Here is a 17017-nt window from a genome sequence, read left to right on the forward strand (position 1 = left end):
GTTCTTTTACAAAAATTCATACATAAGGGGTACATATAATACTTGAAATATACATGTAAGGATCTATTTAAATACCTCTTGTTCGCACGTGGTTATGCATTTTTTACATAGTGGACTCCTCGGGGTGTGTATCTGTACCACACACAACTCCCAAGATTTCTTGAAGCCGTGTTGCAATGCTCTACCTCTTTCACTCGCTTGATGTCACTCTCTCTCTCTCTTTCTCTTTCTTTCAATTCACATGTCGGATGTATGTGAACCGGGGTGTGTGAGCATAGTTGGAGAGACGGGGGGACGCGACAGGTGGGGGCCTCATCCAAAAGTGACACAGGTCCTTCTCGAGGGAAAGTGTTTTGTAGTTTGAAATTAAAAAAAAAAATCCTTTTTTGCAAAACTGTTGAGCTCTGTTAGACTCTCAGAGAATTGATGACTCTCATGAGGAGCGCCAAACTGGGGGCACTGTGTGTGTGTGCTCCTTTCATGCTCACGGGACTGCTCTCTCTCTCTCTCTCTCACTCCCTTGCTTGGCATGCTGAGCTATTGTGCTCATTATGCCCAACTGCAAAGGAGCTCCCTCTCTGTCGTCCTGCTATGGTATTGACCTGTTGCCCCACCAATTGCTCACATTGTTGATTCAACTGCCCAAATCTCTGTACGAGCTGCTCGTCATTTTTTTTACCCAAGGCTAGATGAGCTCCCCAATACCAGCTTGAAGATGCTCTGCCGAGCTTTGCTGCTCACGGGCCTTCTTCACCCGATGCTACCATAATGCCACCAAGATTGACTTCCTTGCAATGTCAACCTGCTCCAATTTCCCTTTGTTGTGGCCTGCACTTGATTCCCCCTTTTCTTCCAAGGCTTGCAAATTCAAATCCCCCCCCATCTACTATTGTGTGTGCTTTTCTTGCATGCTACAAGCCCTTCTCCCAGTGCTATCTAGCTTGGCATTGCCCGGGTCTATGTGTGCTCTGAGTTCTCAGCGTTGCCAAGCCTCATTGCAAAGCTTCTGAGTTCAGTACAGGGTTGCCCGAAATTTCCTAAGCCTGTCTCATCTTTTCTTGCCTTGCTACCTGCAATTTCCCTTATCTACTCGATGTTGAGCTACTATGCTTGATTGCCTCATAGTATGTGTCCCGGGTGTCCACTGGAAAATATGTAAAATAGCACATGCGAACAAAATAAGGGATTTATAATTAGGTACATTTACAGAGAAATGTACTTACATGAAGGGGTTTTTAATTGAGAAAGTGGAAATTTATATCCATAAGGGCTAGTTCTTTTACAAAAATTCATACATAAGGGGTACATATAATACTTGAAATATACATGTAAGGATCTATTTAAATACCTCTTGTTAGCACGTGGTTATGCATTTTTTACATAGTGGACTCCTCGGGGTGTGTATGTGTACCACACACAACTCCCAAGATTTCTTGAAGCTGTGTTGCAATGCTCTACCTCTTTCACTCGCTTGATGTCACTCTCTCTCTCTCTCTTTCTCTTTCTTTCAATTCACATGTCGGATGTATGTGAATCGGGGTGTGTGAGCATAGTTCGAGAGACGGGGGGGGCGGGGAGCGCGACAGGTGGGGGCCTCATCCAAAAGTGACACAGGTCCTTCTCGAGGGAAAGTGTTTTGTAGTTTGAAATTAAAAAAAAAAATCCTTTTTTGCCTTTCAAGCTCACGGGACTGCTCTTTCTCTCTCTCACTCCCTTGCTTGGCATGCTGAGCTATTGTGCTCATTATGCCCGACTGCAAAGGAGCTCCCCCTCTGTCGTCCTGCTATGGTATTGACCTGTTGCCCCACCAATTGCTCACATTGTTGATTCAACTGCCCAAATCTCTGTACGAGCTGCTCGTCATTTTTTTTACCCAAGACCAGATGAGCTCCCCAATACCAGCTTGAAGATGCTCTGCCGAGCTTTGCTGCTCACGGGCCTTCTTCACCCGATGCTACCATAATGCCACCAAGATTGACTTCCTTGCAATGTCAACCTGCTCCAATTTCCCTTTGTTGTGGCCTGCACTTGATTCCCCCTTTTCTTCCAAGGCTTGCAAATTCAAATCCCCCCCGATCTACTATTGTGTGTGCTTTTCTTGCATGCTACAAGCCCTTCTCCCAGTGCTATCTAGCTTGGCATTGCCCGGGTCTATCTGTGCTCTGAGTTCTCAGCATTGCCAAGCCTCATTGCAAAGCTTCTGAGTTCACTACAGGGTTGCCCGAAATTTCCTAAGGCTGTCTCAGCTTTTCTTGGCTTGCTACCTGCAATTTCCCTTATCTGCTCGATGTTGAGCTACTATGCTTGATTGTCTCATAGTGTGTGTCCCGGGTGTCCACTGGGAAATATGTAAAATAGCACATGCGAACAAAATAAGGGATTTATAATTAGGTACATTTACAGAGAAATGTACTTACATGAAGGGGTTTTTAATTGAGAAAGTGGAAATTTATATCCATAAGGGCTAGTCCTTTTACAAAAATTCATACATAAGGGGTACATATAATACTTGAAATATACATGTAAGGATCTATTTAAATACCTCTTGTTCACACGTGGTTATGCATTTTTTACATAGTGGACTCCTCGGGGTGTGTATGTGTACCACACACAACTCCCAAGATTTCTTGAAGCTGTGTTGCAATGCTCTACCCAACTGTCTCCAGATATACTCCTTCTTGCTTGATTCCTAAAGAATATCCAAGATAGCTCACACGCTCGAGAGGGGCAACGCGTGCTGAGAAGCCATGATCTCATCGACCTCACTTGATCTCCTCCGATCCATTCCGGATCCGCCCTGAATCAACCCGATATGGTGCTACAAAGCACCGAGATCCATCCAAGCTCCATGTCTATTGAGAGATTGCCACCATCTCCAAGCCGTATATTTGGTACCACTTGTGAGTGCATGTGTGCACGAATGTTTGCGTACATGTGTGGTGCATGTCGGGAAGGGGAGAAGCACAACATCGTGTGTGGGGGAAGCAGCCTCTGAGGAACTAATGTGAGTAAGGTGCTCCTTATTCTTTGTATATGAAGAATAAGGCATGTACACAAGTGGGCGGGCGACCGGACATTGGACGTCTGGCCCTGGGAAAAAGGCGTAGCACCTTAATCCCAACACTCATGACCTTCCTCTTCTACGAATGAAAGTAGCGGCTTATTCCCTAAAGAGCCTAGAAGGAGAGGGCGTCAGAAGTCTTATGCCCCTTGGAAAAGGTCCAACAAGCTCAAGAAATTGAAGGAGGGAGGAAATAACATCTTTTCTCTCACCTATGATGGCATCTTTGGTGCTACTGACAAAGTCTTGGCCTTCATCCAACAATTTGATGGGACCTTAGGATATGAGGGTTTCATGGAGTCCTCTAAGCCATGACATGTAGCTATGCATTTTCAAGAATCGTCAAGACAATGGTGAGCTAGTCTAGGAGTTAGTGGCAAAGCTACAAGGACATGGAAATCCCTAAGAGCTTCTAGAATGAAGCAGTTTCTTGCGAGCAATGCCAAAGACTTCTTACCAAATGGCAAAGTTTGAAGCTATCTCTCTACGAGTCTATCCACAAGTATGTCTACAAGAAGATAGACTTTGGAGAAAAAATACAACAGTTTTGTGTTGGGCTATCTGAAGACATGGCCGAATATGTTAACTCTCAAAGCCCTAGGACCATCTTTGCGGTCATACATCATACTATGGCCGCTCCACAAATTAATTTCCAACAAGGGGCTAAGAGGAATCTAAGCCCATGGAAACTAAAGACTGAAATGATCCTAGAGAGAAGAACAATGCTCAAAATTCTTCTAAAGGTAACTCTAGCAACAACAAAAAAAAATATAAGGAGAAAGGAGTCTACAAAGGTAAGAATAGACTCTCCCCTAAAGAGCTCAAGCGTTTTCACAAAGACAACAAGTGCTTTAAGTGCGGAGAGCAAGGACATGACTATCACACTTGCCCCCAAAGAAGTGCATGCAATGAGGCACCTAGAGCTTCTATGATTGAAACTCCAAAAGGGAATGCTCACTGCAAGTGATCTCCCCTTTCCTATGCTTGGGGAAAGGTGAGAGAAAAAGATTCCTTTATCCTTTTTGACCCTGGATCATCTCACAACTTTATATCAACGGAGTTGGCCACTAAATTAGGCATACAAGCTTTCGAGATGGGAGAAACTGTGACGGGTGATGGAGCTTTCAAGGAACAAAACACCTCCGTTACTCCCTTGATTGGGAAATTGAGGCTTCATGTCCAAATCTACGTCTACAAAGAGGACTTTTTCATCTCCCCTCTCCAACATGAAGATGTTATCTTAGGGGCACCATGGTTAAATCCCTGGGAGGTCACCAAATAAAAATGTAACCTATCACGTGAGTTCAACAGAAGGGTATTTAAAGTTCTTCAAACTTACAGAATTATATATACAGAAGGGCATTATTTTTTCAAAGTTGAAAAAAACTTACAGATTTTAAAAGAAAAGCCTACATTATATTCTTAACAAAATTCACAGATAAGGGTTTTTACAAACATGTCTTGAACGCAATGTGATATGGTAGTTTTACACATAGTGAACCCCCCGAGGTTAAATCGCATGGCTGCCAATATGAAGTTCTCAGAAAGGAGAATATGTTTCAAGTACAAGGAAAGGAATATGTACATAGATTCTAATGACTCGGGTAACATCATACCCCTTGTAAATACTCCTGCTTGGCGGCAATCAAGAGGAACTAGAGTTTTCTAGTTTTCTAAGTAAATTCCAAGATGTTTTTATTGATGATATCTCTAGAGAGTTACCTCTAAAATGAGGTCTTGATGATCGTGCAATAGAGATTTTAGGGATCTCACCGCCTAATAAGCCTCCTTATCAAGTTTCACAAGCTCAGCAAGAGGAGATTATCATAGGCAAGTCCCTGGACTGGTAGAAAAAGGGATGGTGAGGCCTAGTCCTTCACCATTTTGTTCTCCAGTCCTCTTAGCCCAAAAGAAAGACGACACATATCGTACATGTGTTGACTATAGAGCACTATCAAAAAAAGATTTCGCGTACCATGGGTAGAAGATCTATTTGATAAGTTGCACGGGTCTACCTATTTCAATAGGTTTGACCTTAAAAGGGGCTATTATCATATAAGTGTTAGCTGCTTAGCTAAGAAGAGCATCAAGCACAACTCCACACATTTTTCAATCCTAATGATTGTAATCAAACCCATTTTGTTATCAACCGAGTTGGTTGCTCCCTGTGGCAAGGTACACATCCTTACCAAACCCAAAGGTGTCCTCATGGTTGTCAAGTCTCTGCTTTCGATTGCAAGGTGAAATTGATCATACCCTGAGTAGAGATCCCCCATTGAGTAGATTGCCCTCCCTGCAAATGCCTCTGCAAACTCATCCACAATTGGACCTGTACCTACATTTCTAATTGTCACCTTGTTCACTGGTTGCATATCTTGGATGAAGTGTAGAGAACCATTCTTCTTCGGAACTGTGAACCACCTGTTTGAGTATGGAGCACAAGAAGGCTCCAAGATTCCCATTTTGATTTTCTCATTCAATATCTCTACTAACTTCGGCAAATGAGCCTTTGGAACCGGAATAGGCTACAGATTCCAAGGCACATGAGGTATTGTGAAAATTACCATAGGAGATACAATAGAAGGATCAACACATCCTATCTCATGTGGCTCAAATACAAAAGCCTTACCATGCTTTGAAAGAATTTCTTTGAAGCATTTTGTCTTCTCCTGTGTTAGAAACTCTTCGCGACCAATCTGCAAGTCTTGGAAAGACTCCTTTGTGAAGGTATGCCCAATCTTTTTAGGATTCCTCAAACTTGGTTGTAAAGAAGCCTGCTCAATCTTTTCCCTATTGTTGGGTGGTAAGGGTGAAGCTACTGGTTTCACCTTCTTTGCTACACTCTTGTATTTAGTTTCAACATGGACTTCTGGGCCAACTGTTTGGCTTTCTTTAAAGGCTTTTATTACTTGATACATTTCCATAGAGCATACTTCCACAACTTCATTTTCAAGATGTAAATTAGACCCCATTATAGCATCAAGCTCACCCATAGTATCTACAAAAGAAACTTGTTCACACAAACCCAAAACATTTTCAGTAGGCTCTAGCAACCCACTCTTTTTCATGCCTATTTGTACATTATGCACATATTGCCTCTCACATCTCTTCAAATCTTCAAGTTTTGTAAAACATACTGATCCATTCTTTGTTACCAAGGAGCTCGTTGAAAACGCTTCACCTATTTTTGGATCAAGCGAGACCCTTTTTCTTTCTGTACCACTGCAATCCCGCTTTACAATGGTACTTGGCCAAAACCCATCATTTCTCTATGATCATGAAACTCTTTGCTCACCTTTGGTAGAGGATGTTCTCTGAGGTTGTCACGATTTCTTTCATGGTTCACACAAACTGTGAGAAATTGGACAGCTCGTTTACCATCTTTGCTACGTATCCTAGCATATGCTGAACCATCATCCATTACCTTTGTTTCCATTCGAACTCCCACAATGTAGGGCTGTCCAAGGATGAGATGATATGAAGATGTATCCTGTACAAAGAAGTTTTGGTCAATCTTTACATCACCTATTGTTACCTTCACACCTGAACATGCTACATACAATTCACCGAATGAATTGTTTGCCACTTTTACCATCCAGCCATGATCTGTGTCCATCGGCCATTTGCACTTTTTGTAGAGACTCTTTGACATTATGTTTATTTCTGAACCATGGTCAATCAAGGCAACAAATGGCTCTTCAAGATCACCTACCTTGACCAAAGTTTCTGTAGTAGCCCTTGCCCAATGACTTCGTGAATAGTAACTCCTAGGAATATCTTCAACTTCTTCATCATCATTTGAGAAATACACTTGCTTCACTCTCCCACTAGATTGGTAGCATCCTACCACAGCTCCATCATTCTCCTTATTTTGCAGTTGCATCCCTTGTGTCTTTGAGGTTTCCCCTTCAACCTGTGGACGAGAAACTTCAGCAAGGGTTTGCCTCTTCCTCTTGATGATGTCAATGATCTCCTCATGGAATTCACGCTTTGCAATACCAAGAACTTCTCCCAGAGTAAACTCAATCTTGCTATTTAAGATCCTTTCCTCCAAGACTTTCTTTAAATCTGTAGCAACCTCAATATCAGATTGTAGTTTATAAGTTGGGCCTTTTGTCTTACCTTTCGTTGGCTCTTTCTTCTTTCCTGTTGTAGAATCCTCCATGAGTACTTCAAGTGGAGATGCTCCTTGTGTTGAGGGTGTTTGAGAAGACATTGAATCTCTTCTTCCCCCACTTCTAGAAGCTCTTTTTGATGGTCCTTCATCAGCATTCTCATGTCTGCGCTTATCTTCTACAATTGCCTCATTTTGTTGGCATTTTGTAATGTAGGCATGCACTGACAATGAGTCCACTGGATCATTCCATCCTGTTTCTAGACGTATGCAATCACCTGCTTCATGTAGAATCTCTTTTGTAAGCTTTCCCTTTTTAGCTAATTGCATGACATTTGGCCAAATTTGACCATGATGGTCACTCACCTCTTCATCACAAAAATGTTCAATTTTTACTCCATAAGTAGCTGCCTCAACTGAATAGGTGGCATGCTTAGTTGCCATATCTTCAACTAAGGTTTTCATTCCCCCCTTCCCAAAGTTAGTTCTCAAGGGTAGACATGTCTCTCTTAAGTGGATTTTACCATTCTTAAAAAAGACAACATCTTTTGACAAAGCATCACTAAAATCATCACAATCCCTTCTTACATGGTCTGCACTATCACACCAAATACATCTATTAACAAACCCTTCTTTGGGTTGTTGTCTTTGCCTAGGAAGTGGCCCTGATGGTTGGAATTTTTCTTCAAGCTTTGAAAACTTCACCTTCAAGTCACGCATTCCCTTCACAACCTCATCTAGCATGGACTCATCAAACTTAGGAGTGATAAAAGTAGGCTTTACCATTTTGTCAGAAGTTGAGGTGGAAGGACTTGTAGTGTTTACTACCATCTTGTCCCTTCTTCTTTGTCGTTTGGCAAGCAGTGAGACAGCACCTTCAACCTCATTCCAGTCGGTCTTTAGTCCTTGCTCACCATCTTTATCTTCAAGAAGAAGCTCCAAATTTTCTTGAAACTCTTTACCTGCAGCTTGTAAGAAAAGATCTATCTTCTCTGCATCTAGTGTGGCCCTTTCTGTCCTGGTGAGTTGTGCATAGCGCCACTCAAATTCCCTAAGTAGCTCTGTTATTGATAGTCCTTGCTTTGGCTTGACTACCCATTCTAAGAATGTCCTTTTGGTCACTCTCTCAGAGTCCTCCATGAAATATTCCTCCTTTAAAGCTACTTTGATTTCTTCCCAATTTCTCCCATGCCCATCTTTAATTACCCTAACATGCTCTCTAATTTCTGGAGCAACAACTAGCTCAAAGCTTTGAATCATCTCACCTTCTGACATGCGATGCAGCTCCATCTCCTTCACATACTCGCGTAAGTACTTGGTTACATCTTTGCCATTGAACTGATCCATTCTATTGACGACTGCTTGTATGGCCTTCGTTGCTGAAATCTCCCTTCTTTCAATGGCATGTTGTTGTTTCATCAACATTGCAAATGCTTGAAACATTTGCACTGTTGCTGGGTCAAAATGCATACCCTGTTGCTCAACATGATCACCCATGGTTACCCACAAAATCTCACCCTGGCAGTTTCGCGTCAGATTCACCAAAAATATGTCGAGAAATTTACGGTCTTGCCATGAAAGCACCGGGCTTATGGCTGTGAGAGTTTGTGAGAGAAATCAACAAAAACTATATGAAGGAGTTAAACCATATATGCCATGAAGACTAGGGTTTGGAAAGAAGTGCAATCAAAGAAGACTCACTCTTTCTCTCTTGCACTCACACACACAAAGAAAGAACACAAAAGAGAATGTCAAAACAGTACGAAGATGAAAACATCAAGGCTATGGTCATATCGTATCATGGGTAATATGAAAGGGTTAATAGATGATTTAATGGCATTCAATCTTGGCTAACCAAATAGGCTATGAATTGTTCTTTGGAATTGTAGTTTTGTGCTTACCATAATATATATATTTTGTCTAGTGATTGGAATTAATTGTGTGTACAAATCCTCTTGGTTCATAGCAAGATAACTACGCTTACATCAAAAGAATAGTTATAGTCTATAAGAGGTAGTATGATGGGATCCGGTGATAGAAGTATTTCATTGAGCCTTTCAGGGCCGAAGAGAAACACTATACGTTGTTGAAAGTGTATTTTATGGCTAATCCATACGTTAATTCTAATAGATCGTACAGAGTGAAAGCGATAGAAATGATCATCATGTGGGTTATTCATCTAGGATAGTATGTGAGAAATGTAGATATGAGAGAAGTGAAGAGATGAGAAGTTTCCCTCAAAAGCCCTATTCTTGCCCGTAGGCAATAAGGATACTGCGGGGAGAGATGTACATGTAGCAAAGAGAACCTAGAGAGGATGAATTACTAAGAATGAGAGAGATAGGTTTGGTTAAGGAGATGAGATAAGATACATATATATATTTTGGATTAGAGATGAAAATGAAAACAACAAGAAATCAAGAAAACATCAATGTAGAACACATCTTACTTGAAACCCTTTGGCACCATTATTGATGGAAGAGAGAAGAAGAGGGGAGAATTCAACGTTGATTGATACGCCAAGTACAACACCTTTTTTGATTAGAGTTGATCTTCCAAGGATAGAGTACAAGAATGTCTAGTCTTCCTCTAGGAGAGAGTGTAGGCTTGGGCTTATGTTAATGGGGCTAAGTACAATTAGGTATTACTACTCACTCCCTCAAGAATTCCTCTTATCAATGGCTTGAATGCTTGAGTTCCCTTTCAAGTAAGAAGAGGTTCCCTTTTATAGGTGAAGGGAACCCCCAAGGTTTTACACAAGAAGAGAGGAGCCAGTGTGAATAGGAATTGGAAAAGTTGGAAATGAGCTGTCCCTACATGATGTGGGCAGACAAGGGTCCAGTATTTTGATCATATCTCCTCAACCGTGGCTCCAAATAAAAAAGTAAAAATATGGGCAAAAACTTCAGCTCATTAGCTACGATTTTCATTTTCAGATCATTTTCCAATTCGGATTGGAATCTTGTGTAAAAAATTCATCAAAATAGGGTCCATTTCTGGCAGCAAAAGTCTTCCCGTGGTCCCCTTAGCTTAGACTTTCATTTAATTCCAAAGGACACCTCATGCCATATGAAAGCATGACATTGCTCCTTGACAAAGTTTTGTAATCATGCTTGCAATAATGCATTAAAATAGGTGTATCTTTGAAATCGTGCCACCTAGTGTCCCACTAGGATTTGATTCCCTCCTAGTAGCTATTTAAAAAGAAATATAAGAAAAGTATAAAAAATACATAGTATATATATATATTGGAGTTTACCCTAGATATAGGATCTAGCTAGGGTGTGAGATGATAATGAGATAGTAGAAATAAAGAATGAATGCTTTTTGCCCCAAGTTAAAGAGGCGGAGCTATTGAGCTTTTCCCATAGTATTTTCTGATGGTAAAGTAAGGATAGGTTACCCTTGAGAAAAATAATAGGATGAGATAGAAGGCTTATTATTATACTTAAATATGCATATGTACATTATAGGAAAGATAATTATGTATCTAAAAATTTACAAGATAGATCTTGTAGCATGCGTTCCCACTATGTACGTGTCACAGCACGACAGCGGTGTTCGTGCATAAGGGTTGTGATTGTTGCTTAATTCTATTGTACTCTAGCATGGATTATTGTTTGAATTTGAGAAAGCGACTCATTGGACTTTAGGTCCCCCTCCCCTTTCCAATCGCTTGGGACCCCACCAATGCGGACTTTGAGAGCTATATCTTCTTGACGTTTTTGTTTGGGGAGCATGGATGCCACCTTGTCTTAAATCTTGTGACAGACCTCCTCATGTACTTAAATCTTGAACTCCTTTGTGAGCATAGTGTCTACTTCCCCTTTTGCTTCGGTGAGAATGGCTTCCATTGCCTGGATTTCTTTGTTGCCTTCCTCCATTGCAGTGAGACGAGCTTTGATTGCAATGAGTCTCTCTTTCAAATCCTTGTTTTCCTTGCAAAATGTCTCAAGGTCATTCTATAGGTGGATAGTACTATCAAAATTTGGGGGTATAGCTATAACCGCGGAAAAAGTCTTGCCTTGAGAAGAGGCCCGAGTGGCTGCTGCCATGAATGCCGACTATGACAGAGCCAAGTAGTGCTAATGTGTGTGTGTGTGTGTGTGTGTGTGTGTGTGTGTGTGTGTGAGAGAGAGAGAGAGAGAGAGAGAGAGAGAGAGAGAGAGAGAGAGAGAGAGAATTCTAGGTTTCCTTGAATGCAAGGGTACTAGGAGCAGGAGGGGCCTAGGACCACCAACCACGGGAGCTTGTTGGTGGCTCACTGGAGTTTTCCTATGGTGCCAGCATGGAGGGTACTACCAGCGTGGAACATGAAGCCACAAGGGCTCTTTGACCAAGTTCGCAAGCTAGTCGATAGTTAACTAAATTACGGCTATTTTATGCATCCATAGAAGCACCTAGTTGATGCATGTAATATTCACTTAGCACCCTCCTCATCTGCACCTGCTTGGAGTTTTGCATTTGTGTTTGTGCTAATATTAGGCATCCATGCACGCATGTTTGACTTCGTGTTAATATCATGCATCTTATAGTCTAGCTTATATATAGTTTCATCATCATTGCACATAAATATATATTTTTTAAAAGAGATGAGAGAGAAGAATAAGGGGAGAAGAGAGAATTTTACGCCGTAGGAACAATCCTTAGAGACTGGAATGAGTCTTGCCTAATATGCCAAAGATAGAGATAGGAGAGAAAGAAGAAGAAGAAGCCAAAGAAGTATTTCAACGATGCCCAAAAACCTCAAGGATTTTCTTAACAAAAGAGAGAAAAAAGAAGAATATAAGAGTCATAAGAAGAGAGAGAGAGAGAGAGAGAGAGAGAGAGAACTGCCCCACATTATAAGTCACCAATGCAGATTTAATTCCATCCTACCCAGGCAGTAAACACTTGGTGCCATGGGAACAAATATTTGGTAAAATCCCTTCTTCAGTTGTTGTTAATAGAACCCCTATCACCCCTGCTCAGCGAAAACCAGTGGCATATGCTCAGCCTCCTGGGACAAGTAGGACTGCCCCCAAGCATGCAAGTAACCAGGCACCTAACCAAGTGTCTGGTTGTCCAAAAGGACCTTCAAATCCAGAAATGGACCTACAGGGTATACTTCACCCAATGTCTATGACGCTCTACAGGACATGCCTTCTCCTGAGTCCTTAGCTATTATTGACTCTGTAGTCAACAAGTACAAAACTGCCAGGACCGTTGATTTTCCTGCCATAAATCTGGAGGTAACCATGAATGACGCAAAGCTAGAAAAAGGGGATACACAAATTGTCCTATCTACCCCTGACCCATCTACCCTAAATAACTATACATGAAATTCACAACCTTCAACGTCAGAGGCCTAAATGACCCTACTCGGTATGCCACATTCTTCAATTGGCTCACAAACTCTGATACGGTTATTTGTTGTGTGCAAGAGCACAAGCTTCATAAGCGTGCTGGTTTGGTCATGCGCTATAGAGGTTACATTTGTCATTATGCAGGCGGAAAAAATGGCTACTCTGGTACCTTAACTTTTATCAAAGCTACCTTAAACCCACAATGGACTTTAGATCATCATACTGGTCACTGCTCAATTTTTTTAGTGAAATCTGAATTGAGGACACTGCATTGTGTTAATGTTTATGCATTGTGTACTTAATGTGTCAAATACTACATCCATCGCCATGGTTGTAAACTGTAGCGAGCAAGGACGATGGGATATCCTCAGACAGTCATTATCTCTTGTGGACGCATGGGAGTGCTCTCAGTGAAACAACCCAGGTTTTACTTTTCATTCAGATGCACACATAGCCTCATGGTCTAGACTCGATCGAATATATTATATTCATACGGACTGGCTCCCTATAATGGATGATATGCAGGTGAATATGTATACAGCCTTATCTAATCACTTTCCTCTCACGCTATCTCTACATCAGCTGGAACCTATGCAAAATAAATTTGGTCCAAAGAGACCACTGATGATTAATAACTCGCTGTTGAAACATCACCTATTTAGGAAAGAAGTCTTGATGCTTATTGATGAGGTGCAGATATCCTATCCCAATCCCCTATTAGCTTGGGTGAAAATCTCTGCTGGCATGCAAAAATGTATCAGAAATGTAGGGAAAGTCATAGCTTCAGAATCCAGGGATAAGATTCGCAATGCAGTAATGGTCATCAAGGAGGTAGCTATGCAAGCCAGCCTTGGTGCATTGTGTCATGGGGATGTGGCCAGATACAAGAATGCCAAAGATGTAATCCGAAATGAGGAAATAATGCAGGCCACTAAAGCTAGTTTCTTATGCAGGCAACATGCTTTGAAAGATTGTAATGACATGTCTAAAATATTCTTTCAGAAACTTAAAAGTAGTCGTAGAAGGGAATGTATGGCAGTGGTGCATACTGACAGCGGACAAAAATTGGAGCAAAGTAAGGATATTATGGAGCATGTTGTAGTATATTTCAAAAAAATTCTTCACCAGGATGCAGATAATACTGAGGCCAGAATGAAGGCAACTAGTGACACTATTGACACAGTGGACTCATGCATTGAGCAGACTAATGCAGAGAGACTGGAGCAACAATTTACTAAGGGAGAACTAAAATTTTCCCTATCCAAACTACCTAATGATAAAACCCCAGGCATGTGTGGGCTCTCTAAGGAGTTCTTGATAGAATATTGGGATCAACTTAAGAGCATTATTGTGCCCATGCTCAATGCCTCGTGTGTTGCTCAATGCTTGGATCCATACCTCAATAAGGGTATTATCAAACTGTTGCCCAAAATGTTATTTCCAAAGACTATGGGCGATTGGAGGCCTATTACCATGATGGGAATCATATACAAACCGTTGGCCAAGGCCATTTCCTTGAGACTTACACCCTTCTTCCAAAAGCATATAAACAAGGCTCAATCTGGGTTTATAGTAGGACGATCTATCTACCACAACATTCTCACTATGAATTTGGGCATTGAACATGCAATCAGAAGTGGGCAAGATGTAGTATTATTTCAGATTGATTTTTCCAAGGCTTTTGACACAGTGCTCTGGGATTTTGTGAAGATGGTGCTTAAAAAACTAGGATTTGGTCCTCGAATGTGTGCATGTATCTACTTGTTAGGACAAGATGCATGGTCCAAAATTCTTATTAATGGTATCCGCTCAGACAAAGTACCTATCTCAAGGTCCGTCAGACAAGGGTGCCCCCTTAGCCCCCTACTGTTTGTTGTGATTACACACCCATTGTTCACATACCTGGATTCACTGGTACAACAAAATAAGATACAGGGCTTGCATTTGGGCAATGAGCAACTGGTTGGTTAGGGGTTTTCTGACGACACTATCTTGTTCTTGAAAGACAATAATGTTAACATTGCTAGATGTATGGATTTTATGTCTACCTTCAGCACGGTCGCACATAAATCTCGCAAAATCAACACTGATAGACTTTACTGCCAGAAATTTTCATGCGCTTGTCTGGAATGGTAAGAGGCTACCAAAAGGCCTCATATTTCGACATCTAGGCTACCCAGTTGGAGTGGAAGTGTCCATGAAATCTCTTTGAGAATGGGTTCTTGAGAGAGTATTGATGAAGGTAGCCTCTTGGCACTGCGAAGAGTGGCCATTACATGTAAGACTGCGGATTATCCAGGCTATCCTCTTGCCATGTATACTGTACTATATACCTCTCCTTGATTGGACAGAGAAATCCCTACAACCTTTCAAATCTGCCCTGGCTCGATTATTGTGGGGAAAGAAAAAAGCGTCTGCTGCTCCTATTGCCTGGGACCACCTCACCATGCCTATGAAGCATGGAGGATTGGGCATACTGAATCTTACAACACATGCGCATGCTAGGAGGGGGCCTCTCATGCAACATATGGTACAAAGAGATACCTAATGGTCCCTATGCTTATGGTATCTCATCGACTTCCCCATGGTATATTTTCATGGCACTTGGAATATTACATCATGGGATAAGATTTTTACTGCAGCACCCATTAAAACTAGGTTCATTGTGTCGCAAATGCTGATTACATATTGGAAGATTATTGACTCTAAACTCCAGTGGAATGGCCTCCAGCGATACACAGGGAATTCGTTAGGAGCTGAGAGTGTCTTTTGGAGCCGTGTATTTCAGACACCAACAACAATGCTCATTAGAAAAAAATCCCTTTCTATGTTCAAAAAAGGCATAGTATAAATTAGCCAGATTATGGATTCTAGTCACATTCCGAAAGAGTTTCTTGTAGCAAGAAGGGAATTTAGACTCGGCAATGGGCTTAGAATAGCTTGGAACCATTTATGCGCATTGGTTCACCCCTTACCTCATATCGCTTTGGTCAATGCAGAGGATAGACACAAAGACTGACAGCTACCCTCTTCACATGCAAGTTGGTGGTCATGCAAAACAGATAATTTTTATGTTGCTCTCCATATTGAGGTTGATGTAGCCATTAGGTGCAATCAACAATGTTCTATGTCGCAAACTAATGACTGGTGGATTAAAGTACTTGAAAGCCCATTTATGCGCGTTGGTTCACCCCTTACCTCATATCACTTTGGTCAATGCAGAGGATAGACACAAAGACTGGCAGCTACCCTCTTCACATGCAAGTTGGTGGTCATGCAAAACAGATAATTTTTATGTTGCTCTCCATATTGAGGTTGATGTAGCCATTAGGTGCAATCAATAATGTTCTATGTCGCAAACTAATGACTGGTGGATTAAAGTACTTGCAAGCTTGTGGACGCTTCAATCACCATTTAAGCTTAAGGTATTTATGTGGAGGGTAGTGATGGGAGCTATCCCCTCAGCCATGCTTATGCTCAAAAAGGGAACCAGAACAGGAGCCTGCAGTGTATGTCATAGAAACGAAACAGTGAGACACATCTTTAATTTGGGATTGCAGTCAAGTCAGGGAATGGTGGCAATGGTTCAAGTTTTGGTGGAATCAAGCTTGGGGAATCAAGTTCACAAAGTTCACATGCATGCTTGGATTCTTCAAAACACAGGACTCAGCAATGCTTTTTTGCCTGCATTCTTTCCGGATTTGGTATGTATGGTACATCTCGAACATGAGGAATATAAGTTTCTATGATCACGTACACATATCCAGTACTAGGATTCCATCACAAGAAATAAAAAACAGGGTGCTCGAAGATGTCATGACCCTCGGAGATAAGGATTTCCAGCAGTGATGTATGCTCATATTGAGCAAACTGTAAATTGTAAACTAACATTGTAATATAAGAACCTGTCTTGAGAGAGAGAGAGAGAGAGAGAGAGAGAGAGAGAGAGAGAGAGAGAGAGAGAGAGAGAGAGAGAGAGAGAGAGAGAGAGAGAGAGAGAGAGAGAGAGAGAGAGTCTCGCAACCATACTATGCATCCTATAGTAGCACCTAGCTCATGCATGTAACATTCACTTTGCATCCTCCTCATCTGCACCTCCTTGGAGTTTTGCCTTTGTCTTCGTGTTAATATCGGGCATCCATGATCCGTACAGGCACATTTTTTCTTTGTGTTAATATCAGGCATCCTGTAGTCTACATTTGATTTGGTTTCATCATCATTGTGCACAAATATCTTTCTAGAAAAATATGAGAGAAGAATATGAGGATAAGAAAGATCTTTACTTCGTAGGAACAATTCCAAGAGACCTCAAAGATCTATCTAGTGTGTCTTTCCTAATATGCTAAAGAGAGAGATAGGAGAGAAAGAAGATGAAGCAGCCAAAGAAGTCTTTAGGGTCCCAAGGAACCTCAAGGATTTTCTTGATAACAAAAGAGAGAAAAACGAATAACATAAGAGTCATAGGGATAATGTGTGTGTGTGTGTGAGAGAGAGAGA

At 41.4% G+C, this 17017-nt stretch overlaps 1 pseudogene; it reads left to right on the forward strand.

Annotated features, from left to right (window-relative positions):
- The first annotated feature begins 14717 nt into the window (after positions 1–14717).
- Positions 14718–16369, forward strand: LOC147461505 (uncharacterized; annotated as a pseudogene).
- Positions 16370–17017: the final 648 nt, after the last annotated feature.

Source organism: Adiantum capillus-veneris, chromosome 3 (genome assembly GCF_014529385.1).
Source record: "Adiantum capillus-veneris isolate H3 chromosome 3, ASM1452938v2, whole genome shotgun sequence".
Taxonomy (NCBI): Eukaryota; Viridiplantae; Streptophyta; class Polypodiopsida; order Polypodiales; family Pteridaceae; genus Adiantum; species Adiantum capillus-veneris.